Source organism: Medicago sativa, chromosome 4 (genome assembly GCF_051527215.1).
Source record: "Medicago sativa cultivar Bolivia chromosome 4, Bolivia_mono, whole genome shotgun sequence".
In the NCBI taxonomy this organism is placed as follows: domain Eukaryota; kingdom Viridiplantae; phylum Streptophyta; class Magnoliopsida; order Fabales; family Fabaceae; genus Medicago; species Medicago sativa.
In genome coordinates, this window is record NC_140752.1 from 1,269,049 (window position 1) to 1,296,019 (window position 26,971).

The window sequence follows — 26,971 nt, forward strand, 5'->3', positions numbered from 1 at the left end:
TGTGATGTGACATGATCTTTATGCATGTATGTATTGTGGTTTATTCGAAGACGTAGCATCTATTTCTAGAATATGGTTGTGTATTCGCGCGTTTTACCGCTTAATAGAAATAGGGTGTTACAAGTTGGTATCAGAGCCTGGTTAGTCTTGTCCGGACTATTGGACTAGTAGACTAGTATTCGTTGGTTGATTTTTCCTGTTGGTATACGAACGGTAATGAGTTACCTTCGATACTTGTTTGTTGTGCTGTTGTCCTTATCTGTTGGTTTGGTTTTGGTGTAGAAGTGAGATGGCTGGTGGTAGAGATGATACGGCGATTGCGCAGGCTTTGGCTTCGATGGCTCAGGTGTTGGCTCAGGCTAATGAGCAGGCGGCGGTTGGTCATCGTGATCCTGGTGAGGCGGAGGAGCGAAGGTTGGATCGTTTCTTGCGAAACAGTCCACCGACATTCAAAGGTAGATATGATCCGGATGGAGCTCAGGCATGGGTGCAAGCCATGGAGAGGATCTTTCGTGCTATGATGACTAGTGAGGATCAGAAGGTCAGACTGGCTACTCACATGCTTGCTGAAGAGGCTGAGTATTGGTGGACCAATGCTAAGGGAAGGCTTGAGGCTGGTGGAACTGTGACTTGGGCTAGGTTCAAGACTGAGTTTTTAAGGAAGTACTTTCCTGAGGATTTGAGGACTAAGAAGGAAGTTGAGTTCTTGAACTTGAAGCAAGAGAACCGTTCAGTGGCTGAGTATGCTGCAAAGTTTGAGGAGCTTTCGAGGTTTTGTCCGTACATCAATGCGGAGGATGCTATGGTCTCTAAGTATGTGAAGTTCGAGAGCGGTTTGAGGCCCGATATCTATCAGTACATGTGTATTCAGGAGATCCGAGACTTTGATACTTTGGTGCATAAGTGTCAAATGTTTGATGAAGCTGGAAAGGTCAAGGTGAATCATTATAAGGCGATGAATGAGAAGAAAGGAAAGAGTCATGGATTTGGGAAGCCGTACAACAAGGACAAAGGAAAGAAGAGGGAATCTGGTGGAGGCTCTAAGCCGAATGTTGCTGATGTGAGATGCTACAAGTGTGGAATCTTGGGTCATTACTCAAGTGATTGTCGCAAGGGTGATAGTTGCTACAAGTGTGGACAGAAGGGTCACAAGGCATTTGAGTGCAAGAAGGATATTACTTGTTTCAACTGTGGTGAAGAGGGTCATCTTAGTACTAAGTGTACCAAGCCGAAGAAGGCGGCGGGGAAGGTGTTTGCATTGAATGCGGAAGAGGTGGAGCATCCGGATAATCTCATCCGAGGTATGTGTTTTATCAATAGTACTCCTTTAATTGCAATTATTGATACTGGTGCTACTCATTCTTTTATTGCGGCTAGTTGTGTTGAGCGTTTGGGTTTGGTTGTGACTCCGTTGTTGCGAGGGATGGTTATCGATACCCCGGCTAGTGGTTCGGTGACTACTTCCTTAGTATGTGCTAAGTGTCCTGTTAGTTTTGGTAACGTGGATTTTGAGTTGGATCTTGTGTGTCTTCCATTGAAGCATATGGACGTAATTTTCGGTATGGATTGGATGTTGACTTTTGGTGTTAACATTAATTGTTTGACCAAGAGTGTAACGTTTTCTAAGCCGGTGGCTGAGGAAGGTGGGAAGTTCTTGACCGCGGAGCAAGTGAAAAAGTCCTTGGATGGTGAAGCTAGTGTGTTCATGATGTTTACTTCCTTGAAGGAAAGTAGTGAGAAAGGAGTTGGTGATTTGCCGGTAGTGCAAGAGTTTCCAGAAGTTTTCCCGGACGACATTACCGAATTACCGCCGGAGAGAGAAGTAGAGTTTGCAATTGATTTGGTGCCTGGAACGAGTCCTATCTCGATTGCGCCTTATCGGATGTCTGCATCAGAGTTGGGTGAATTGACGAAGCAATTGGAAGAGTTGCTTGAGAAACAGTTTATCAGACCGAGTGTTTCTCCATGGGGTGCTCCTGTATTGTTGGTTAAGAAGAAAGATGGAAGCATGAGGTTGTGTGTGGATTATCGGCAGTTGAATAAAGTAACGATTAAGAATCGGTATCCACTTTTGAGGTTCGATGATTTGATGGATCAGTTGGTTGGCGCGGAGGTGTTCAGCAAGATTGACTTGAGAGCAGGATATCATCAGATTAGAGTAAAGGCGGAAGATATATCCAAAACTGCGTTCAGAACGAGGTACGGACACTATGAGTATTCTGTGATGCCATTTGGAGTGTCTAATGCGCCAGGTGTCTTCATGGAATACATGAATAGGATATATCATCCTTTTCTGGACCGTTTTGTGGTAGTGTTTATAGATGATATTTTGGTGTATTCGAAGTCTGAAGAAGAGCATGCCGAGCATTTGAGGATTGTGTTGGGAGTCTTGAAGGAGAATAAGTTGTTTGCTAAATTGTCGAAGTGTGAGTTTTGGTTGCGGGAAGTGAGTTTCCTCGGTCATGTGATTTCTAAAGGTGGTATTGCCGTGGATCCGTCGAAGGTTGATGCAGTGTTGCAGTGGGAATCACCTAAGTCTGTTTTTGAAGTTAGAAGCTTTCTTGGGTTGGCAGGTTATTATCGGAGGTTCATTGAGGGATTCTCTAAGTTGGCGTTGCCATTGACGCAGTTGACTCGGAAAGGGCAAGCGTATGTTTGGGATGCTAAGTGTGAGAAGAGTTTCCAAGAGTTGAAGAAGAGATTGACTTCAGCTCCAGTGTTGATTTTGCCGAATCCGAAGGAATCTTTTGTTGTGTATTGTGATGCTTCTAAGATGGGTCTTGGTGGTGTGCTTATGCAGAATCGTCAGGTTGTGGCTTACGCTTCAAGGCAGTTGAAAGTGCATGAGAAGAATTATCCGACTCACGATTTGGAATTAGCAGCTGTGGTGTATGTGTTGAAGATTTGGAGGCATTATCTGTATGGTTCTAAGTTTGAAGTGTTCAGTGATCACAAGAGTTTGAAGTACTTGTTCGACCAGAAGGAGTTGAATATGAGGCAAAGGAGATGGTTGGAGTATCTTAAGGATTTTGACTTCCAGTTGAGCTATCATCCTGGAAAGGCCAATGTGGTTGCTGATGCGTTGAGTAGGAAGTCGTTGCATATGTCTGCTTTGATGGTAAAAGAGTTAGAGTTGATTGAACAGTTTCGAGATTTGAGTTTGGTTAGTGAGTTGACACCGGATGGTGTGAGGTTGGGAATGTTGAAGCTGACAAGTAATATTCTGGAGGAGATCAAGAATGGTCAGAAGGAAGATTTGGAACTTGTAGATCGAGTGGTGTTGGTTAATCAAGGCAAAGGTGGAGACTTTAGATTGGATGAGAACAGTGTTTTGATGTTTCGTGATCGCGTTTGTGTGCCAAGTGTTCTTGAGCTTAAGAGACAGATTTTGGAAGAAGGTCATAGAAGTAGTTTGAGTATTCATCCGGGAGCAACTAAGATGTATCAGGACTTGAAGAGGTTGTTTTGGTGGCCTGGAATGAAGAAGGAAATCGCAGAGTTTGTGTATGCTTGTTTGGTTTGTCAGAAGTCTAAGATTGAACATCAGAAACCGTCAGGTTTGATGCAACCGTTGTTTGTGCCAGAGTGGAAGTGGGATAGTATATCAATGGACTTTGTTGGAGCGTTGCCAAAGACTGTTAAGGGTTTTGATTCTATTTGGGTGATTGTTGATCGATTGACGAAGTCGGCACATTTTGTTCCTATCAAGACCGGTATGTCTGTGACAAAGTTGGCTGAGATCTACATTGAGCAGATTGTTAGATTGCATGGTGTTCCTTCTAGTATTGTATCGGATCGGGATCCGAGGTTTACTTCTAAGTTTTGGGAGAGTTTGCAAGATGCTTTGGGAACTAAGTTGAGGTTGAGTTCTGCTTATCATCCTCAGACTGATGGTCAGACGGAGAGGACTATTCAGAGTTTGGAAGATTTGTTGAGAGCCTGTGTGTTGGAGCAAGGTGTCAGTTGGATTGAATGTTTACCATTGATTGAGTTTACTTACAACAACAGTTTTCATTCTAGTATTGGAATGGCACCGTTCGAAGCTTTGTATGGTCGAAGATGTAGGACGCCGTTGTGTTGGTATGAATCAGGAGAGAGTGCTTTGTTAGGACCGGAAGTTGTGCAAGAGACGACCGAGAAGGTTAAGATGATTCAAGAGAAGATGAGAGCGTCTCAGAGTAGACAGAAGAGTTATCATGATAAGAGGAGGAAGGATATTGAGTTTCAGGTTGGTGATCATGTGTTCTTGAGAGTGAATCCTGTAACCGGTGTTGGTCGTGCTTTGAAGTGTCGGAAGTTGACTCCTCGTTTTGTTGGACCGTTTGAGATTATTGAGAAGGTTGGGGTTGTAGCGTATCGGATTGCGTTACCGCCATCTTTATCGAATCTTCATGATGTGTTTCATGTGTCTCAGTTGAGGAAGTATGTGTATGATGCGTCCCATGTGATTCAAGTGGATGATTTGGAAGTAAGGGATAATTTGACCGTTGAGACTTGGCCGGTTAGGATTGAGGATCGTGAAGTGAAGCGTTTGCGTGGCAAGGAAGTTGTTTTGGTTAAAGTGATTTGGGTTGGACCAACCGGTGAGAGTGCCACTTGGGAATCGGAGAGTAGCTTGAGGGTTGCGTATCCAGAGTTGTTTCCTTCAGGTAAATTTTCGAGGGCGAAAATTCTTTTTAGTGGGGGAGAGTTGTAACAGCCCGATTTTCGCTAGTTTTTATTTTAATTATTTATTTGTGTTTGTTATATGTGCCCTTATGTGATTATTTGCATCTGTGTGTATTTTTGGTTGGGATTCATAGAATTCGGTGTTAGAAGGGTATTTTAGTCATTTTGGACTTAGGGGTAGTTTGGTCATTTTGAGAGTAGGGGTAATTTTGTAATTTTGAACGAGGATTATTTTTAATGTTTAGTAGGAGTATTATTTTACCAAGTTACTAGAGAGGGTGTAGTAATTATTTTAATTACCATTAAGTGACCGTTAGTGTTATAATTTACCATTAAGTGAGTAGTGACATTTGGGTGTTAGAATAGAAATGGGTTAGGCCCATTAAGGTTTAAGAGATAAGCCCAATTGAGTAGAGCTAGTATATAAACTCTAGTTGTTGGTGAAACTAGGTTTTACAAACATTTTATCATTTCATTTCATTTGAGAAGAGAAGAGATAGAGGCTAGAGAGAAGAACAAGTGCAAGGGTTAGAGGCAAGAGGGATTCATCATCTAGGAGCTAAATTGAGGCTTGGGTTAGAGAATCTTGGTGCTAGAGGTAAGAGGGTTAGATTTCAACCATAATTCATCTCTCTTTCTTTTTACCCATTTTATGAAATTGATGAATTGAACCTAATTGATTGTAAATTCGTGTTCATGTTTTGATGCAATGTTTGGGTATGTAAATTAAATGTTAATTGAGTTGTTGATGATGAAATTACATGCTTAAGTTGTGGTTATATGTATACTTTGCATTTTTGTCCAAAAATGGTGATATGAGATGTTGTTGTGATGAATTGTTGGTGAATTCATGATGTTTAGCTGCTGTTGTTGTTGATAGATGTTGTTGTTGATGATTAAAACATTGGGTAATCATAATTGGAGAGTTTGATATGACTTTGTGTTGTTTTTGAATATTTGATGAAAAATGGGTCAAATGATGATTTTTGTTGTAAGGATGTTTTGATGCATGTTTTACATGATTTTGAGTGTCTTTTCATGTTTAGAAATGTTTAAACAAACTTTGGGATCAAATTTGAGCTTTGGGAAGTCAAAATTGGGGTTTTGGGGTGAAAAAGTGAGTTTTTCTCGTAACAGGACTGTCCCAACTCGCCACAGCGAGTGGGAGGCGAGTTGGAGGCGAGCAGGAGGTGCTTTCGGTGATGCTTACTCGCCTCGCGAGTAGATTTACTCGCCACGGCGATCTGCACAGTGGCAGCATCCCCTGTTTCGCGTTCTTGCGTATTTTTCCCTCGTTTCTGTTTTGAATTGGCTTTCGGTGTAAACATGAAAGTTGTAGATAATTTTGTTAGCTTTCCAATGGCTTTGGTTTGACTTGAAAATGATTCTTGGTTTTTGAGTTATGAGGCAAATACTCCAAGGTGGTCTTGGTGAAATTTTACGAAAAATCCGCATAACTATTTCTAAGTCGACCCAAACCTTATGGATTGTTTCCAAACTTTCAAACTTATATTTTATGATTTCAATTAAGGTGTTTAGTAGTATTTAAACTATGATGTGAGGGATTTAACTTGTTTTACTTAGAAAATGGAAAATTTCTTGAAAAGTGTTTCGGTGAGACGAACTTTGTGATTTTTATGAATTCATCGTATTTGGCCGATGAAATGCTTATGTAATCTCTACTGCACATATGTGTGACTTGAGAGGATACATGGCATAGGCAATTGAACTCGTTTACTTGGTTTTGGCTTAGGTGCTCAATTATTTTCAATATTGTGATTTATGAGACGAACTTGATTGAAAATGATCATTGAGGGCCAATTGCTTATGAACCCTCTATGATTAGATTGATATGATTATGAGATGATGTATGAATGGTTGTTAAGTGATGAATATGATGTTTGTGATCATATGTTGTGATTGTTCTTTTATTTGGAATGTAAGGAACTATGTGGAAATATGAACTATATGATACAGTTGGATGATGATTATAGCCGTTGACTTATAGCCGTTGATTATAGCCGTTGAATTGTTGTGAACATATGCATAGTGAATTGAGTCATATGTTCATGCATCATATGTCGTGTCGGATGTTATATGCATATTGCCGTTGACTATAGCCGTTGATAATGATGTTTTTGTTGCATCATGGGTGACGACCTTGAGGAGAATTGGTACCACATGCATCTAGATGAGTCTAGAGTCATTGCATACTTGTTGGTGAATTGAAATACCTTTGAGTTGCGAATGATGATTGAATTTTTTAATTGTTGATTAAGATGGTTGATCTTGTGATGTGTGTATAATACACTTGTGGATATGAATTTGAGATGTTGATATTGAATGATGTGAATGTTAAGAATGCTTGTGAATACGTGTGTAGTTTGTTATTCATCGATCTTAAATGTATCTTTCATTCTCAAAGTTTCTTGTTAATTTTAAGTGGATTATGATGATGTAATGCTAACCCTCAGTGGTTTACCACCTACCTTTCCGTATGGACGGGTAGATGGAGTGCAGGATGCTTAGTTGTTGCTTGTTGATGCCGAGGAGTGGAGTTCCTCTTTTTCATGCAAGTGTCTAGATGAGGGCTCTGATCTAGGATAGTTCTTGCATGTTGGTTTTTTTATTTTTGGACCGTGTATTTTGGAGTTGAGATGTTATTTGTTGTTTGAGATTTGGATGATACATTTGTATTTAGTTTGGAGATCCATAGATTGTTTATGAATTATATATTATTCCGCTGCTATGTGATGTGACATGATCTTTATGCATGTATGTATTGTGGTTTATTCGAAGACGTAGCATCTATTTCTAGAATATGGTTGTGTATTCGCGCGTTTTACCGCTAAATAGAAATAGGGTGTCCCATAATGTGGCTGATTTGTATTGAATCTTAGCGTGTGACAATTTGTTGGACAGGTAAACAACATAACTACGACTTCCATGGGATATTTTTGCATTCTCTAAAAATTCGGCCAAAATGGAGGTTAAGAAAATCTCCTCGTTAATTTAGGACATTACTCGTTTGCGACCCATTTTTACTAGGAAGGCCATAAAGTGGCCGATTTGTATTGAATCTTAGCATGTGCCAATTCGTTGGATAGGTAAACAACATAACTACGACTTCCATGGGATATTTTTGCATTCTCTAAAAATTTAGCCAAAATGGAGGTTAAGAAAATCCCCTCGTTAATTTAGGACATTACTCGCTTTTGACCCTTTTTTATAAGGAAGGCCATAAAGTGGCCGGTTTGTATTGAATCTTAGCATGGGACAATTCGTTGGATAGGTAAACAACATAGCTACGACTTCCATGGGATATTTTTGCATTTTTTAAAAATTCAGCCAAAATGGAGGTTAAGAAAATCTCCTCGTTAATTTGGGACATTACTCGTTTTCGACCCTTTTTTACTAGGAAGGCCATAATGTGGCCGATTTGCATTGAATCTTAGCGTGTGACAATTCGTTGGATAGGTAAACAACATAACTACGACTTCCATGGGACATTTTTGCATTCTCTAAAAATTCAGCCAAAATGGGGGTTAAGAAAATATCCTCGTTAATTTGGGACATTACTCGTTTTCGACCCTTTTTTAGTAGGAAGGCCATAATGTGGCCGATTTGTATTGAATCTTAGCGTGTGACAATTTGTTGGATAGGTAAACAACATAACTACGACTTCCATGGGATATTTTTGCATTCTCTAAAAATTCGGCCAAAATGGAGGTTAAGAAAATCTCCTCGTTAATTTAGGACATTACTCGTTTTCAACCCATTTTTACTAGGAAGGCCATAAAGTGGCCGATTTGTATTGAATCTTAGCATGTGACAATTCGTTGGATAGGTAAACAACATAACTACGACTTCCATGGGATATTTTTGCATTCTCTAAAAATTTAGCCAAAATGGAGGTTAAGAAAATCCCCTCGTTAATTTAGGACATTACTCGTTTTTGACCCTTTTTTATAAGGAAGGCCATAAAGTGGCCGGTTTGTATTGAATCTTAGCATGGGACAATTCGTTGGATAGGTAAACAACATAGCTACGACTTCCATGGGATATTTTTGCATTTTTTAAAAATTCAGCCAAAATGGAGGTTAAGAAAATCTCCTCGTTAATTTGGGACATTACTCGTTTTCGACCCTTTTTTACTAGGAAGGCCATAATGTGGCCGATTTGCATTGAATCTTAGCGTGTGACAATTCGTTGGATAGGTAAACAACATAACTACGACTTCCATGGGACATTTTTGCATTCTCTAAAAATTCAGCCAAAATGGGGGTTAAGAAAATATCCTCGTTAATTTGGGACATTACTCGTTTTCGACCCTTTTTTAGTAGGAAGGCCATAATGTGGCCGATTTGTATTGAATCTTAGCGTGTGACAATTTGTTGGATAGGTAAACAACATAACTACGACTTCCATGGGATATTTTTGCATTCTCTAAAAATTCGGCCAAAATGGAGGTTAAGAAAATCTCCTTGTTAATTTAGGACATTACTCGTTTTCAACCCATTTTTACTAGGAAGGCCATAAAGTGGCCGATTTGTATTGAATCTTAGCATGTGACAATTCGTTGGATAGGTAAACAACATAACTACGACTTCCATGGGATATTTTTGCATTCTCTAAAAATTTAGCCAAAATGGAGGTTAAGAAAATCCCCTCGTTAATTTAGGACATTACTCGTTTTTGACCCTTTTTTATAAGGAAGGCCATAAAGTGGCCGGTTTGTATTGAATCTTAGCATGGGACAATTCGTTGGATAGGTAAACAACATAGCTACGACTTCCATGGGATATTTTTGCATTTTTTAAAAATTCAGCCAAAATGGAGGTTAAGAAAATCTCCTCGTTAATTTGGGACATTACTCGTTTTCGACCCTTTTTTACTAGGAAGGCCATAATGTGGCCGATTTGCATTGAATCTTAGCGTGTGACAATTCGTTGGATAGGTAAACAACATAACTACGACTTCCATGGGACATTTTTGCATTCTCTAAAAATTCAGCCAAAATGGGGGTTAAGAAAATATCCTCGTTAATTTGGGACATTACTCGTTTTCGACCCTTTTTTAGTAGGAAGGCCATAATGTGGCCGATTTGTATTGAATCTTAGCGTGTGACAATTTGTTGGATAGGTAAACAACATAACTACGACTTCCATGGGATATTTTTGCATTCTCTAAAAATTCGGCCAAAATGGAGGTTAAGAAAATCTCCTCGTTAATTTAGGACATTACTCGTTTTCAACCCATTTTTACTAGGAAGGCCATAAAGTGGCCGATTTGTATTGAATCTTAGCATGTGACAATTCGTTGGATAGGTAAACAACATAACTACGACTTCCATGGGATATTTTTGCATTCTCTAAAAATTTAGCCAAAATGGAGGTTAAGAAAATCCCCTCGTTAATTTAGGACATTACTCGTTTTTGACCCTTTTTTATAAGGAAGGCCATAAAGTGGCCGGTTTGTATTGAATCTTAGCGTGGGACAATTCGTTGGATAGGTAAACAACATAGCTACGACTTCCATGGGATATTTTTGCATTTTTTAAAAATTCAGCCAAAATGGAGGTTAAGAAAATCTCCTCGTTAATTTGGGACAATACTCGTTTTCGACCCTTTTTTACTAGGAAGGCCATAATGTGGCCGATTTGCATTGAATCTTAGCGTGTGACAATTCGTTGGATAGGTAAACAACATAACTACGACTTCCATGGGACATTTTTGCATTCTCTAAAAATTCAGCCAAAATGGGGGTTAAGAAAATATCCTCGTTAATTTGGGACATTACTCGTTTTCGACCCTTTTTTAGTAGAAAGGCCATAATGTGGCCGATTTGTATTGAATCTTAGCGTGTGACAATTTGTTGGATAGGTAAACAACATAACTACGACTTCCATGGGATATTTTTGCATTCTCTAAAAATTCGGCCAAAATGGAGGTTAAGAAAATCTCCTCGTTAATTTAGGACATTACTCGTTTTCAACCCATTTTTACTAGGAAGGCCATAAAGTGGCCGATTTGTATTGATTCTTAGCATGTGACAATTCGTTGGATAGGTAAACAACATAACTACGACTTCCATGGGATATTTTTGCATTCTCTAAAAATTTAGCCAAAATGGAGGTTAAGAAAATCCCCTCGTTAATTTAGGACATTACTCATTTTTGACCCTTTTTTATAAGGAAGGCCATAAAGTGGCCGGTTTGTATTGAATCTTAGCATGGGACAATTCGTTGGATAGGTAAACAACATAGCTACGACTTCCATGGGATATTTTTGCATTTTTTAAAAATTCAGCCAAAATGGAGGTTAAGAAAATCTCCTCGTTAATTTGGGACATTACTCGTTTTCGACCCTTTTTTACTAGGAAGGCCATAATGTGGCCGATTTGCATTGAATCTTAACGTGTGACAATTCGTTGGATAGGTAAACAACATAACTACGACTTCCATGGGACATTTTTGCATTCTCTAAAAATTCAGCCAAAATGGGGGTTAAGAAAATATCCTCGTTAATTTGGGACATTACTCGTTTTCGACCCTTTTTTAGTAGGAAGGCCATATTGTGGCCGATTTGCATTGAATCTTAGCGTGTGACAATTTGTTGGATAGGTAAACAACATAACTACGACTTCCATGGGATATTTTTGCATTCTCTAAAAATTCGGCCAAAATGGAGGTTAAGAAAATCTCCTCGTTAATTTGGCACATTACTCGTTTTCGACGCTCTTTTACTAGGAAGGCCATAATGTGGCTGATTTGTATTGAATCTTAGCGTGTGACGATTTGTTGGACAGGTAAACAACATAGCTACGACTTCCATGGGATATTTTTGCATTCTCTAAAAATTCGGCCAAAATGGAGGTTAAGAAAATCTCCTCGTTAATTTAGGACATTACTCGTTTTCAACCCATTTTTACTAGGAAGGCCATAAAGTGGCCGATTTGTATTGAATCTTAGCATGTGACAATTCGTTGGATAGGTAAACAACATAACTACGACTTCCATGGGATATTTTTGCATTCTCTAAAAATTTAGCCAAAATGGAGGTTAAGAAAATCCCCTCGTTAATTTAGGACATTACTCGTTTTTGACCCTTTTTTATAAGGAAGGCCATAAAGTGGCCGGTTTGTATTGAATCTTAGCATGGGACAATTCGTTGGATAGGTAAACAACATAGCTACGACTTCCATGGGATATTTTTGCATTTTTTAAAAATTCAGCCAAAATGGAGGTTAAGAAAATCTCCTCGTTAATTTGGGACATTACTCGTTTTCGACCCTTTTTTACTAGGAAGGCCATAATGTGGCCGATTTGCATTGAATCTTAGCGTGTGACAATTCGTTGGATAGGTAAACAACATAACTACGACTTCCATGGGACATTTTTGCATTCTCTAAAAATTCAGCCAAAATGGGGGTTAAGAAAATATCCTCGTTAATTTGGGACATTACTCGTTTTCGACCCTTTTTTAGTAGGAAGGCCATAATGTGGCCGATTTGTATTGAATCTTAGCGTGTGACAATTTGTTGGATAGGTAAACAACATAACTACGACTTCCATGGGATATTTTTGCATTCTCTAAAAATTCGGCCAAAATGGAGGTTAAGAAAATCTCCTCGTTAATTTAGGACATTACTCGTTTTCAACCCATTTTTACTAGGAAGGCCATAAAGTGGCCGATTTGTATTGAATCTTAGCATGTGACAATTCGTTGGATAGGTAAACAACATAACTACGACTTCCATGGGATATTTTTGCATTCTCTAAAAATTTAGCCAAAATGGAGGTTAAGAAAATCCCCTCGTTAATTTAGGACATTACTCGTTTTTGACCCTTTTTTATAAGGAAGGCCATAAAGTGGCCGGTTTGTATTGAATCTTAGCATGGGACAATTCGTTGGATAGGTAAACAACATAGCTACGACTTCCATGGGATATTTTTGCATTTTTTAAAAATTCAGCCAAAATGGAGGTTAAGAAAATCTCCTCGTTAATTTGGGACATTACTCGTTTTCGACCCTTTTTTACTAGGAAGGCCATAATGTGGCCGATTTGCATTGAATCTTAGCGTGTGACAATTCGTTGGATAGGTAAACAACATAACTACGACTTCCATGGGACATTTTTGCATTCTCTAAAAATTCAGCCAAAATGGGGGTTAAGAAAATATCCTCGTTAATTTGGGACATTACTCGTTTTCGACCATTTTTTAGTAGGAAGGCCATAATGTGGCCAATTTGTATTGAATCTTAGCGTGTGACAATTTGTTGGATAGGTAAACAACATAACTACGACTTCCATGGGATATTTTTGCATTCTCTAAAAATTCGGCCAAAATGGAGGTTAAGAAAATCTCCTCGTTAATTTAGGACATTACTCGTTTTCAACCCATTTTTACTAGGAAGGCCATAAAGTGGCCGATTTGTATTGAATCTTAGCATGTGACAATTCGTTGGATAGGTAAACAACATAACTACGACTTCCATGGGATATTTTTGCATTCTCTAAAAATTTAGCCAAAATGGAGGTTAAGAAAATCCCCTCGTTAATTTAGGACATTACTCGTTTTTGACCCTTTTTTATAAGGAAGGCCATAAAGTGGCCGGTTTGTTTTGAATCTTAGCATGGGACAATTCGTTGGATAGGTAAACAACATAGCTACGACTTCCATGGGATATTTTTGCATTTTTTAAAAATTCAGCCAAAATGGAGGTTAAGAAAATCTCCTCGTTAATTTAGGACATTACTCGTTTTCGACCCTTTTTTACTAGGAAGGCCATAATGTGGCCGATTTGCATTGAATCTTAGCGTGTGACAATTCGTTGGATAGGTAAACAACATAACTACGACTTCCATGGGACATTTTTGCATTCTCTAAAAATTCAGCCAAAATGGGGGTTAAGAAAATATCCTCGTTAATTTGGGACATTACTCGTTTTCGACCCTTTTTTAGTAGGAAGGCCATAATGTGGCCGATTTGCATTGAATCTTAGCGTGTGACAATTTGTTGGATAGGTAAACAACATAACTACGACTTCCATGGGATATTTTTGCATTCTCTAAAAATTCGGCCAAAATGGAGGTTAAGAAAATCTCCTCGTTAATTTGGCACATTACTCGTTTTCGACGCTCTTTTACTAGGAAGGCCATAAAGTGGCCGGTTTGTATTGAATCTTAGCATGGGACAATTCGTTGGATAGGTAAACAACATAGCTACGACTTCCATGGGATATTTTTGCATTTTTTAAAAATTCAGCCAAAATGGAGGTTAAGAAAATCTCCTCGTTAATTTGGGACATTACTCGTTTTCGACCCTTTTTTACTAGGAAGGCCATAATGTGGCCGATTTGCATTGAATCTTAGCGTGTGACAATTCGTTGGATAGGTAAACAACATAACTACGACTTCCATGGGACATTTTTGCATTCTCTAAAAATTCAGCCAAAATGGGGGTTAAGAAAATATCCTCGTTAATTTGGGACATTACTCGTTTTCGACCCTTTTTTAGTAGGAAGGCCATAATGTGGCCGATTTGTATTGAATCTTAGCGTGTGACAATTTGTTGGATAGGTAAACAACATAACTACGACTTCCATGGGATATTTTTGCATTCTCTAAAAATTCGGCCAAAATGGAGGTTAAGAAAATCTCCTCGTTAATTTAGGACATTACTCGTTTTCAACCCATTTTTACTAGGAAGGCCATAAAGTGGCCGATTTGTATTGAATCTTAGCATGTGACAATTCGTTGGATAGGTAAACAACATAACTACGACTTCCATGGGATATTTTTGCATTCTCTAAAAATTTAGCCAAAATGGAGGTTAAGAAAATCCCCTCGTTAATTTAGGACATTACTCGTTTTTGACCCTTTTTTATAAGGAAGGCCATAAAGTGGCCGGTTTGTTTTGAATCTTAGCATGGGACAATTCGTTGGATAGGTAAACAACATAGCTACGACTTCCATGGGATATTTTTGCATTTTTTAAAAATTCAGCCAAAATGGAGGTTAAGAAAATCTCCTCGTTAATTTAGGACATTACTCGTTTTCGACCCTTTTTTACTAGGAAGGCCATAATGTGGCCGATTTGCATTGAATCTTAGCGTGTGACAATTCGTTGGATAGGTAAACAACATAACTACGACTTCCATGGGACATTTTTGCATTCTCTAAAAATTCAGCCAAAATGGGGGTTAAGAAAATATCCTCGTTAATTTGGGACATTACTCGTTTTCGACCCTTTTTTAGTAGGAAGGCCATAATGTGGCCGATTTGCATTGAATCTTAGCGTGTGACAATTTGTTGGATAGGTAAACAACATAACTACGACTTCCATGGGATATTTTTGCATTCTCTAAAAATTCGGCCAAAATGGAGGTTAAGAAAATCTCCTCGTTAATTTGGCACATTACTCGTTTTCGACGCTCTTTTACTAGGAAGGCCATAAAGTGGCCGATTTGTATTGAATCTTAGCATGTGACAATTCGTTGGATAGGTAAACAACATAACTACGACTTCCATGGGATATTTTTGCATTCTCTAAAAATTTAGCCAAAATGGAGGTTAAGAAAATCCCCTCGTTAATTTAGGACATTACTCGTTTTTGACCCTTTTTTATAAGGAAGGCCATAAAGTGGCCGGTTTGTATTGAATCTTAGCATGGGACAATTCGTTGGATAGGTAAACAACATAGCTACGACTTCCATGGGATATTTTTGCATTTTTTAAAAATTCAGCCAAAATGGAGGTTAAGAAAATCTCCTCGTTAATTTGGGACATTACTCGTTTTCGACCCTTTTTTACTAGGAAGGCCATAATGTGGCCGATTTGCATTGAATCTTAGCGTGTGACAATTCGTTGGATAGGTAAACAACATAACTACGACTTCCATGGGACATTTTTGCATTCTCTAAAAATTCAGCCAAAATGGGGGTTAAGAAAATATCCTCGTTAATTTGGGACATTACTCGTTTTCGACCCTTTTTTAGTAGGAAGGCCATAATGTGGCCGATTTGCATTGAATCTTAGCGTGTGACAATTTGTTGGATAGGTAAACAACTTAACTACGACTTCCATGGGATATTTTTGCATTCTCTAAAAATTCGGCCAAAATGGAGGTTAAGAAAATCTCCTCGTTAATTTGGCACATTACTCGTTTTCGACGCTCTTTTACTAGGAAGGCCATAATGTGGCCGATTTGCATTGAATCTTAGCGTGTGACAATTCGTTGGATAGGTAAACAACATAGCTACGACTTCCATGGGATATTTTTGCATTCTCTAAAAATTCAGCCAAAATGGGGGTTAAGAAAATATCCTCGTTAATTTGGGACATTACTCGTTTTCGACCCTTTTTTAGTAGGAAGGCCATAATGTGGCCGATTTGTATTGAATCTTAGCGTGTGACAATTTGTTGGATAGGTAAACAACATAACTACGACTTCCATGGGATATTTTTGCATTCTCTAAAAATTCGGCCAAAATGGAGGTTAAGAAAATCTCCTCGTTAATTTAGGACATTACTCGTTTTCCACCCATTTTTACTAGGAAGGCCATAAAGTGGCCGATTTGTATTGAATCTTAGCATGTGACAATTCGTTGGATAGGTAAACAACATAACTACGACTTCCATGGGACATTTTTGCATTCTCTAAAAATTCAGCCAAAATGGGGGTTAAGAAAATATCCTCGTTAATTTGGGACATTACTCGTTTTCGACCCTTTTTTAGTAGGAAGGCCATAATGTGGCCGATTTGCATTGAATCTTAGCGTGTGACAATTTGTTGGATAGGTAAACAACATAACTACGACTTCCATGGGATATTTTTGCATTCTCTAAAAATTCGGCCAAAATGGAGGTTAAGAAAATCTCCTCGTTAATTTGGCACATTACTCGTTTTCGACGCTCTTTTACTAGGAAGGCCATAATGTGGCCGATTTGCATTGAATCTTAGCGTGTGACAATTCGTTGGATAGGTAAACAACATAGCTACGACTTCCATGGGATATTTTTCCATTCTCTAAAAATTCGGCCAAAATGGAGGTTAAGAAAATCTCCTCGTTAATTTAGGACATTACTCGTTTTCAACCCATTTTTACTAGGAAGGCCATAAAGTGGCCGATTTGTATTGAATCTTAGCATGTGACAATTCGTTGGATAGGTAAACAACATAACTACGACTTCCATGGGATATTTTTGCATTCTCTAAAAATTTAGCCAAAATGGATGTTAAGAAAATCCCCTCGTTAATTTAGGACATTACTCGTTTTTGACCCTTTTTTATAAGGAAGGCCATAAAGTGGCCGGTTTGTATTGAATCTTAGCATGGGACAATTCGTTGGATAGGTAAACAACATAGCTACGACTTCCATGGGATATTTTTGCATTTTTTAAAAATTCAGCCAAAATGGAGGTTAAGAAAATCTCCTCGTTAATTTGGGACATTACTCGTTTTCGACCCTTTTTTACTAGGAAGGCCATAATGTGGCCGATTTGCATTGAATCTTAGCGTGTGACAATTCGTTGGATAGGTAAACAACATAACTACGACTTCCATGGGACATTTTTGCATTCTCTAAAAATTCAGCCAAAATGGGGGTTAAGAAAATATCCTCGTTAATTTGGGACATTACTCGTTTTCGACCCTTTTTTAGTAGGAAGGCCATAATGTGGCCGATTTGCATTGAATCTTAGCGTGTGACAATTTGTTGGATAGGTAAACAACATAACTACGACTTCCATGGGATATTTTTGCATTCTCTAAAAATTCGGCCAAAATGGAGGTTAAGAAAATCTCCTCGTTAATTTGGCACATTACTCGTTTTCGACGCTCTTTTACTAGGAAGGCCATAATGTGGCCGATTTGCATTGAATCTTAGCGTGTGACAATTCGTTGGATAGGTAAACAACATAGCTACGACTTTCATGGGATATTTTTGCATTCTCTAAAAATTCGGCCAAAATGGAGGTTAAGAAAATCTCCTCGTTAATTTGGGACATTACTCGTTTTCGACCCTTTTTTACTAGGAAGGCCATAATGTGGCCGATTTGCATTTAATCTTAGCGTGTGACAATTCGTTGGATAGGTAAACAACATAACTACGACTTCCATGGGACATTTTTGCATTCTCTAAAAATTCAGCCAAAATGGGGGTTAAGAAAATATCCTCGTTAATTTGGGACATTACTCGTTTTCGACCCTTTTTTAGTAGGAAGGCCATAATGTGGCCGATTTGTATTGAATCTTAGCGTGTGACAATTTGTTGGATAGGTAAACAACATAACTACGACTTCCATGGGATATTTTTGCATTCTCTAAAAATTCGGCCAAAATGGAGGTTAAGAAAATCTCCTCGTTAATTTAGGACATTACTCGTTTTCAACCCATTTTTACTAGGAAGGCCATAAAGTGGCCGATTTGTATTGAATCTTAGCATGTGACAATTCGTTGGATAGGTAAACAACATAACTACGACTTCCATGGGACATTTTTGCATTCTCTAAAAATTCAGCCAAAATGGGGGTTAAGAAAATATCCTCGTTAATTTGGGACATTACTCGTTTTCGACCCTTTTTTAGTAGGAAGGCCATAATGTGGCCGATTTGCATTGAATCTTAGCGTGTGACAATTTGTTGGATAGGTAAACAACATAACTACGACTTCCATGGGATATTTTTGCATTCTCTAAAAATTCGGCCAAAATGGAGGTTAAGAAAATCTCCTCGTTAATTTGGCACATTACTCGTTTTCGACGCTCTTTTACTAGGAAGGCCATAATGTGGCCGATTTGCATTGAATCTTAGCGTGTGACAATTCGTTGGATAGGTAAACAACATAGCTACGACTTCCATGGGATATTTTTGCATTCTCTAAAAATTCGGCCAAAATGGAGGTTAAGAAAATCTCCTCGTTAATTTAGGACATTACTCGTTTTCAACCCATTTTTACTAGGAAGGCCATAAAGTGGCCGATTTGTATTGAATCTTAGCATGTGACAATTCGTTGGATAGGTAAACAACATAACTACGACTTCCATGGGATATTTTTGCATTCTCTAAAAATTTAGCCAAAATGGAGGTTAAGAAAATCCCCTCGTTAATTTAGGACAATACTCGTTTTTGACCCTTTTTTATAAGGAAGGCCATAAAGTGGCCGGTTTGTATTGAATCTTAGCATGGGACAATTCGTTGGATAGGTAAACAACATAGCTACGACTTCCATGGGATATTTTTGCATTTTTTAAAAATTCAGCCAAAATGGAGGTTAAGAAAATCTCCTCGTTAATTTGGGACATTACTCGTTTTCGACCCTTTTTTACTAGGAAGGCCATAATGTGGCCGATTTGCATTGAATCTTAGCGTGTGACAATTCGTTGGATAGGTAAACAACATAACTACGACTTCCATGGGACATTTTTGCATTCTCTAAAAATTCAGCCAAAATGGGGGTTAAGAAAATATCCTCGTTAATTTGGGACATTACTCGTTTTCGACCCTTTTTTAGTAGGAAGGCCATAATGTGGCCGATTTGCATTGAATCTTAGCGTGTGACAATTTGTTGGATAGGTAAACAACATAACTACGACTTCCATGGGATATTTTTGCATTCTCTAAAAATTCGGCCAAAATGGAGGTTAAGAAAATCTCCTCGTTAATCTGGCACATTACTCGTTTTCGACGCTCTTTTACTAGGAAGGCCATAATGTGGCCGATTTGCATTGAATCTTAGCGTGTGACAATTCGTTGGATAGGTAAACAACATAGCTACGACTTCCATGGGATATTTTTGCATTCTCTAAAAATTCGGCCAAAATGGAGGTTAAGAAAATCTCCTCGTTAATTTGGGACATTACTCGTTTTCGACCCTTTTTTACTAGGAAGGCCATAATGTGGCCGATTTGCATTTAATCTTAGCGTGTGACAATTCGTTGGATAGGTAAACAACATAACTACGACTTCCATGGGACATTTTTGCATTCTCTAAAAATTCAGCCAAAATGGGGGTTAAGAAAATATCCTCGTTAATTTGGGACATTACTCGTTTTCGACCCTTTTTTAGTAGGAAGGCCATAATGTGGCCGATTTGTATTGAATCTTAGCGTGTGACAATTTGTTGGATAGGTAAACAACATAACTACGACTTCCATGGGATATTTTTGCATTCTCTAAAAATTCGGCCAAAATGGAGGTTAAGAAAATCTCCTCGGTAATTTAGGACATTACTCGTTTTCAACCCATTTTTACTAGGAAGGCCATAAAGTGGCCGATTTGTATTGAATCTTAGCATGTGACAATTCGTTGGATAGGTAAACAACATAACTACGACTTCCATGGGATATTTTTGCATTCTCTAAAAATTTAGCCAAAATGGAGGTTAAGAAAATCCCCTCGTTAATTTAGGACATTACTCGTTTTTGACCCTTTTTTATAAGGAAGGCCATAAAGTGGCCGGTTTGTATTGAATCTTAGCATGGGACAATTCGTTGGATAGGTAAACAACATAGCTACGACTTCCATGGGATATTTTTGCATTTTTTAAAAATTCAGCCAAAATGGAGGTTAAGAAAATCTCCTCGTTAATTTGGGACATTACTCGTTTTCGACCCTTTTTTACTAGGAAGGCCATAATGTGGCCGATTTGCATTGAATCTTAGCGTGTGACAATTCGTTGGATAGGTAAACAACATAACTACGACTTCCATGGGACATTTTTGCATTCTCTAAAAATTCAGCCAAAATGGGGGTTAAGAAAATATCCTCGTTAATTTGGGACATTACTCGTTTTCGACCCTTTTTTAGTAGGAAGGCCATAATGTGGCCGATTTGTATTGAATCTTAGCGTGTGACAATTTGTTGGATAGGTAAACAACATAACTACGACTTCCATGGGATATTTTTGCATTCTCTAAAAATTCGGCCAAAATGGAGGTTAAGAAAATCTCCTCGTTAATTTAGGACATTACTCGTTTTCAACCCATTTTTACTAGGAAGGCCATAAAGTGGCCGATTTGTATTGAATCTTAGCATGTGACAATTCGTTGGATAGGAAAACAACATAACTACGACTTCCATGGGACATTTTTGCATTCTCTAAAAATTCAGCCAAAATGGGGGTTAAGAAAATATCCTCGTTAATTTGGGACATTACTCGTTTTCGACCCTTTTTTAGTAGGAAGGCCATAATGTGGCCGATTTGCATTGAATCTTAGCGTGTGACAATTTGTTGGATAGGTAAACAACATAACTACGACTTCCATGGGATATTTTTGCATTCTCTAAAAATTCGGCCAAAATGGAGGTTAAGAAAATCTCCTCGTTAATTTGGCACATTACTCGTTTTCGACGCTCTTTTACTAGGAAGGCCATAATGTGGCCGATTTGCATTGAATCTTAGCGTGTGACAATTCGTTGGATAGGTAAACAACATAGCTACGACTTCCATGGGATATTTTTGCATTCTCTAAAAATTCGGCCAAAATGGAGGTTAAGAAAATCTCCTCGTTAATTTAGGACATTACTCGTTTTCAACCCATTTTTACTAGGAAGGCCATAAAGTGGCCGATTTGTATTGAATCTTAGCATGTGACAATTCGTTGGATAGGTAAACAACATAACTACGACTTCCATGGGATATTTTTGCATTCTCTAAAAATTTAGCCAAAATGGAGGTTAAGAAAATCCCCTCGTTAATTTAGGACATTACTCGTTTTTGACCCTTTTTTATAAGGAAGGCCATAAAGTGGCCGGTTTGTATTGAATCTTAGCATGGGACAATTCGTTGGATAGGTAAACAACATAGCTACGACTTCCATGGGATATTTTTGCATTTTTTAAAAATTCAGCCAAAATGGAGGTTAAGAAAATCTCCTCGTTAATTTGGGACATTACTCGTTTTCGACCCTTTTTTACTAGGAAGGCCATAATGTGGCCGATTTGCATTGAATCTTAGCGTGTGACAATTCGTTGGATAGGTAAACAACATAACTACGACTTCCATGGGACATTTTTGCATTCTCTAAAAATTCAGCCAAAATGGGGGTTAAGAAAATATCCTCGTTAATTTGGGACATTACTCGTTTTCGACCCTTTTTTAGTAGGAAGGCCATAATGTGGCCGATTTGCATTGAATCTTAGCGTGTGACAATTTGTTGGATAGGTAAACAACATAACTACGACTTCCATGGGATATTTTTGCATTCTCTAAAAATTCGGCCAAAATGGAGGTTAAGAAAATCTCCTCGTTAATCTGGCACATTACTCGTTTTCGACGCTCTTTTACTAGGAAGGCCATAATGTGGCCGATTTGCATTGAATCTTAGCGTGTGACAATTCGTTGGATAGGTAAACAACATAGCTACGACTTCCATGGGATATTTTTGCATTCTCTAAAAATTCGGCCAAAATGGAGGTTAAGAAAATCTCCTCGTTAATTTGGGACATTACTCGTTTTCGACCCTTTTTTACTAGGAAGGCCATAATGTGGCCGATTTGCATTTAATCTTAGCGTGTGACAATTCGTTGGATAGGTAAACAACATAACTACGACTTCCATGGGACATTTTTGCATTCTCTAAAAATTCAGCCAAAATGGGGGTTAAGAAAATATCCTCGTTAATTTGGGACATTACTCGTTTTCGACCCTTTTTTAGTAGGAAGGCCATAATGTGGCCGATTTGTATTGAATCTTAGCGTGTGACAATTTGTTGGATAGGTAAACAACATAACTACGACTTCCATGGGATATTTTTGCATTCTCTAAAAATTCGGCCAAAATGGAGGTTAAGAAAATCTCCTCGGTAATTTAGGACATTACTCGTTTTCAACCCATTTTTACTAGGAAGGCCATAAAGTGGCCGATTTGTATTGAATCTTAGCATGTGACAATTCGTTGGATAGGTAAACAACATAACTACGACTTCCATGGGATATTTTTGCATTCTCTAAAAATTTAGCCAAAATGGAGGTTAAGAAAATCCCCTCGTTAATTTAGGACATTACTCGTTTTTGACCCTTTTTTATAAGGAAGGCCATAAAGTGGCCGGTTTGTATTGAATCTTAGCATGGGACAATTCGTTGGATAGGTAAACAACATAGCTACGACTTCCATGGGATATTTTTGCATTTTTTAAAAATTCAGCCAAAATGGAGGTTAAGAAAATCTCCTCGTTAATTTGGGACATTACTCGTTTTCGACCCTTTTTTACTAGGAAGGCCATAATGTGGCCGATTTGCATTGAATCTTAGCGTGTGACAATTCGTTGGATAGGTAAACAACATAACTACGACTTCCATGGGACATTTTTGCATTCTCTAAAAATTCAGCCAAAATGGGGGTTAAGAAAATATCCTCGTTAATTTGGGACATTACTCGTTTTCGACCCTTTTTTAGTAGGAAGGCCATAATGTGGCCGATTTGTATTGAATCTTAGCGTGTGACAATTTGTTGGATAGGTAAACAACATAACTACGACTTCCATGGGATATTTTTGCATTCTCTAAAAATTCGGCCAAAATGGAGGTTAAGAAAATCTCCTCGTTAATTTAGGACATTACTCGTTTTCAACCCATTTTAACTAGGAAGGCCATAAAGTGGCCGATTTGTATTGAATCTTAGCATGTGACAATTCGTTGGATAGGTAAACAACATAACTACGACTTCCATGGGATATTTTTGCATTCTCTAAAAATTTAGCCAAAATGGAGGTTAAGAAAATCCCCTCGTTAATTTAGGACATTACTCGTTTTTGACCCTTTTTTATAAGGAAGGCCATAAAGTGGCCGGTTTGTATTGAATCTTAGCATGGGACAATTCGTTGGATAGGTAAACAACATAGCTACGACTTCCATGGGATATTTTTGCATTTTTTAAAAATTCAGCCAAAATGGAGGTTAAGAAAATCTCCTCGTTAATTTGGGACATTACTCGTTTTCGACCCTTTTTTACTAGGAAGGCCATAATGTGGCCGATTTGCATTGAATCTTAGCGTGTGACAATTCGTTGGATAGGTAAACAACATAACTACGACTTCCATGGGACATTTTTGCATTCTCTAAAAATTCAGCCAAAATGGGGGTTAAGAAAATATCCTCGTTAATTTGGGACATTACTCGTTTTCGACCCTTTTTTAGTAGGAAGGCCATAATGTGGCCGATTTGCATTGAATCTTAGCGTGTGACAATTTGTTGGATAGGTAAACAACATAACTACGACTTCCATGGGATATTTTTGCATTCTCTAAAAATTCGGCCAAAATGGAGGTTAAGAAAATCTCCTCGTTAATTTGGCACATTACTCGTTTTCGACGCTCTTTTACTAGGAAGGCCATAATGTGGCCGATTTGCATTGAATCTTAGCGTGTGACAATTCGTTGGATAGGTAAACAACATAGCTACGACTTCCATGGGATATTTTTGCATTCTCTAAAAATTCGGCCAAAATGGAGGTTAAGAAAATCTCCTCGTTAATTTGGGACATTACTCGTTTTCGACCCTTTTTTACTAGGAAGGCCATAATGTGGCCGATTTGCATTTAATCTTAGCGTGTGACAATTCGTTGGATAGGTAAACAACATAACTACGACTTCCATGGGACATTTTTGCATTCTCTAAAAATTCAGCCAAAATGGGGGTTAAGAAAATATCCTCGTTAATTTGGGACATTACTCGTTTTCGACCCTTTTTTAGTAGGAAGGCCATAATGTGGCCGATTTGTATTGAATCTTAGCGTGTGACAATTTGTTGGATAGGTAAACAACATAACTACGACTTCCATGGGATATTTTTGCATTCTCTAAAAATTCGGCCAAAATGGAGGTTAAGAAAATCTCCTCGGTAATTTAGGACATTACTCGTTTTCAACCCATTTTTACTAGGAAGGCCATAAAGTGGCCGATTTGTATTGAATCTTAGCATGTGACAATTCGTTGGATAGGTAAACAACATAACTACGACTTCCATGGGATATTTTTGCATTCTCTAAAAATTTAGCCAAAATGGAGGTTAAGAAAATCCCCTCGTTAATTTAGGACATTACTCGTTTTTGACCCTTTTTTATAAGGAAGGCCATAAAGTGGCCGGTTTGTATTGAATCTTAGCATGGGACAATTCGTTGGATAGGTAAACAACATAGCTACGACTTCCATGGGATATTTTTGCATTTTTTAAAAATTCAGCCAAAATGGAGGTTAAGAAAATCTCCTCGTTAATTTGGGACATTACTCGTTTTCGACCCTTTTTTACTAGGAAGGCCATAATGTGGCCGATTTGCATTGAATCTTAGCGTGTGACAATTCGTTGGATAGGTAAACAACATAACTACGACTTCCATGGGACATTTTTGCATTCTCTAAAAATTCAGCCAAAATGGGGGTTAAGAAAATATCCTCGTTAATTTGGGACATTACTCGTTTTCGACCCTTTTTTAGTAGGAAGGCCATAATGTGGCCGATTTGTATTGAATCTTAGCGTGTGACAATTTGTTGGATAGGTAAACAACATAACTACGACTTCCATGGGATATTTTTGCATTCTCTAAAAATTCGGCCAAAATGGAGGTTAAGAAAATCTCCTCGTTAATTTAGGACATTACTCGTTTTCAACCCATTTTTACTAGGAAGGCCATAAAGTGGCCGATTTGTATTGAATCTTAGCATGTGACAATTCGTTGGATAGGTAAACAACATAACTACGACTTCCATGGGATATTTTTGCATTCTCTAAAAATTTAGCCAAAATGGAGGTTAAGAAAATCCCCTCGTTAATTTAGGACATTACTCGTTTTTGACCCTTTTTTATAAGGAAGGCCATAAAGTGGCCGGTTTGTATTGAATCTTAGCATGGGACAATTCGTTGGATAGGTAAACAACATAGCTACGACTTCCATGGGATATTTTTGCATTTTTTAAAAATTCAGCCAAAATGGAGGTTAAGAAAATCTCCTCGTTAATTTGGGACATTACTCGTTTTCGACCCTTTTTTACTAGGAAGGCCATAATGTGGCCGATTTGCATTGAATCTTAGCGTGTGACAATTCGTTGGATAGGTAAACAACATAACTACGACTTCCATGGGACATTTTTGCATTCTCTAAAAATTCAGCCAAAATGGGGGTTAAGAAAATATCCTCGTTAATTTGGGACATTACTCGTTTTCGACCCTTTTTTAGTAGGAAGGCCATAATGTGGCCGATTTGTATTGAATCTTAGCGTGTGACAATTTGTTGGATAGGTAAACAACATAACTACGACTTCCATGGGATATTTTTGCATTCTCTAAAAATTCGGCCAAAATGGAGGTTAAGAAAATCTCCTCGTTAATTTAGGACATTACTCGTTTTCAACCCATTTTTACTAGGAAGGCCATAAAGTGGCCGATTTGTATTGAATCTTAGCATGTGACAATTCGTTGGATAGGTAAACAACATAACTACGACTTCCATGGGATATTTTTGCATTCTCTAAAAATTTAGCCAAAATGGAGGTTAAGAAAATCCCCTCGTTAATTTAGGACATTACTCGTTTTTGACCCTTTTTTATAAGGAAGGCCATAAAGTGGCCGGTTTGTATTGAATCTTAGCATGGGACAATTCGTTGGATAGGTAAACAACATAGCTACGACTTCCATGGGATATTTTTGCATTTTTTAAAAATTCAGCCAAAATGGAGGTTAAGAAAATCTCCTCGTTAATTTGGGACATTACTCGTTTTCGACCCTTTTTTACTAGGAAGGCCATAATGTGGCCGATTTGCATTGAATCTTAGCGTGTGACAATTCGTTGGATAGGTAAACAACATAACTACGACTTCCATGGGACATTTTTGCATTCTCTAAAAATTCAGCCAAAATGGGGGTTAAGAAAATATCCTCGTTAATTTGGGACATTACTCGTTTTCGACCCTTTTTTACTAGGAAGGCCATAATGTGGCCGATTTGCATTGAATCTTAGCGTGTGACAATTCGTTGGATAGGTAAACAACATAACTACGACTTCCATGGGACATTTTTGCATTCTCTAAAAATTCAGCCAAAATGGGGGTTAAGAAAATATCCTCGTTAATTTGGGACATTACTCGTTTTCGACCCTTTTTTAGTAGGAAGGCCATAATGTGGCCGATTTGTATTGAATCTTAGCGTGTGACAATTTGTTGGATAGGTAAACAACATAACTACGACTTCCATGGGATATTTTTGCATTCTCTAAAAATTCGGCCAAAATGGAGGTTAAGAAAATCTCCTCGTTAATTTAGGACATTACTCGTTTTCAACCCATTTTTACTAGGAAGGCCATAAAGTG

At 38.1% G+C, this 26,971-nt stretch overlaps 1 long non-coding RNA gene across 1 annotated transcript; it reads left to right on the forward strand.

Moving 5' to 3' along the window:
* The first annotated feature begins 5,138 nt into the window (after nucleotides 1-5,138).
* On the forward strand, nucleotides 5,139-7,417 carry LOC146925627 (uncharacterized). Its single transcript, XR_015008073.1, has 2 exons — nucleotides 5,139-5,266; nucleotides 7,178-7,417. It is a non-coding gene; the product is annotated as an uncharacterized LOC146925627 (long non-coding RNA).
* Nucleotides 7,418-26,971: the final 19,554 nt, after the last annotated feature.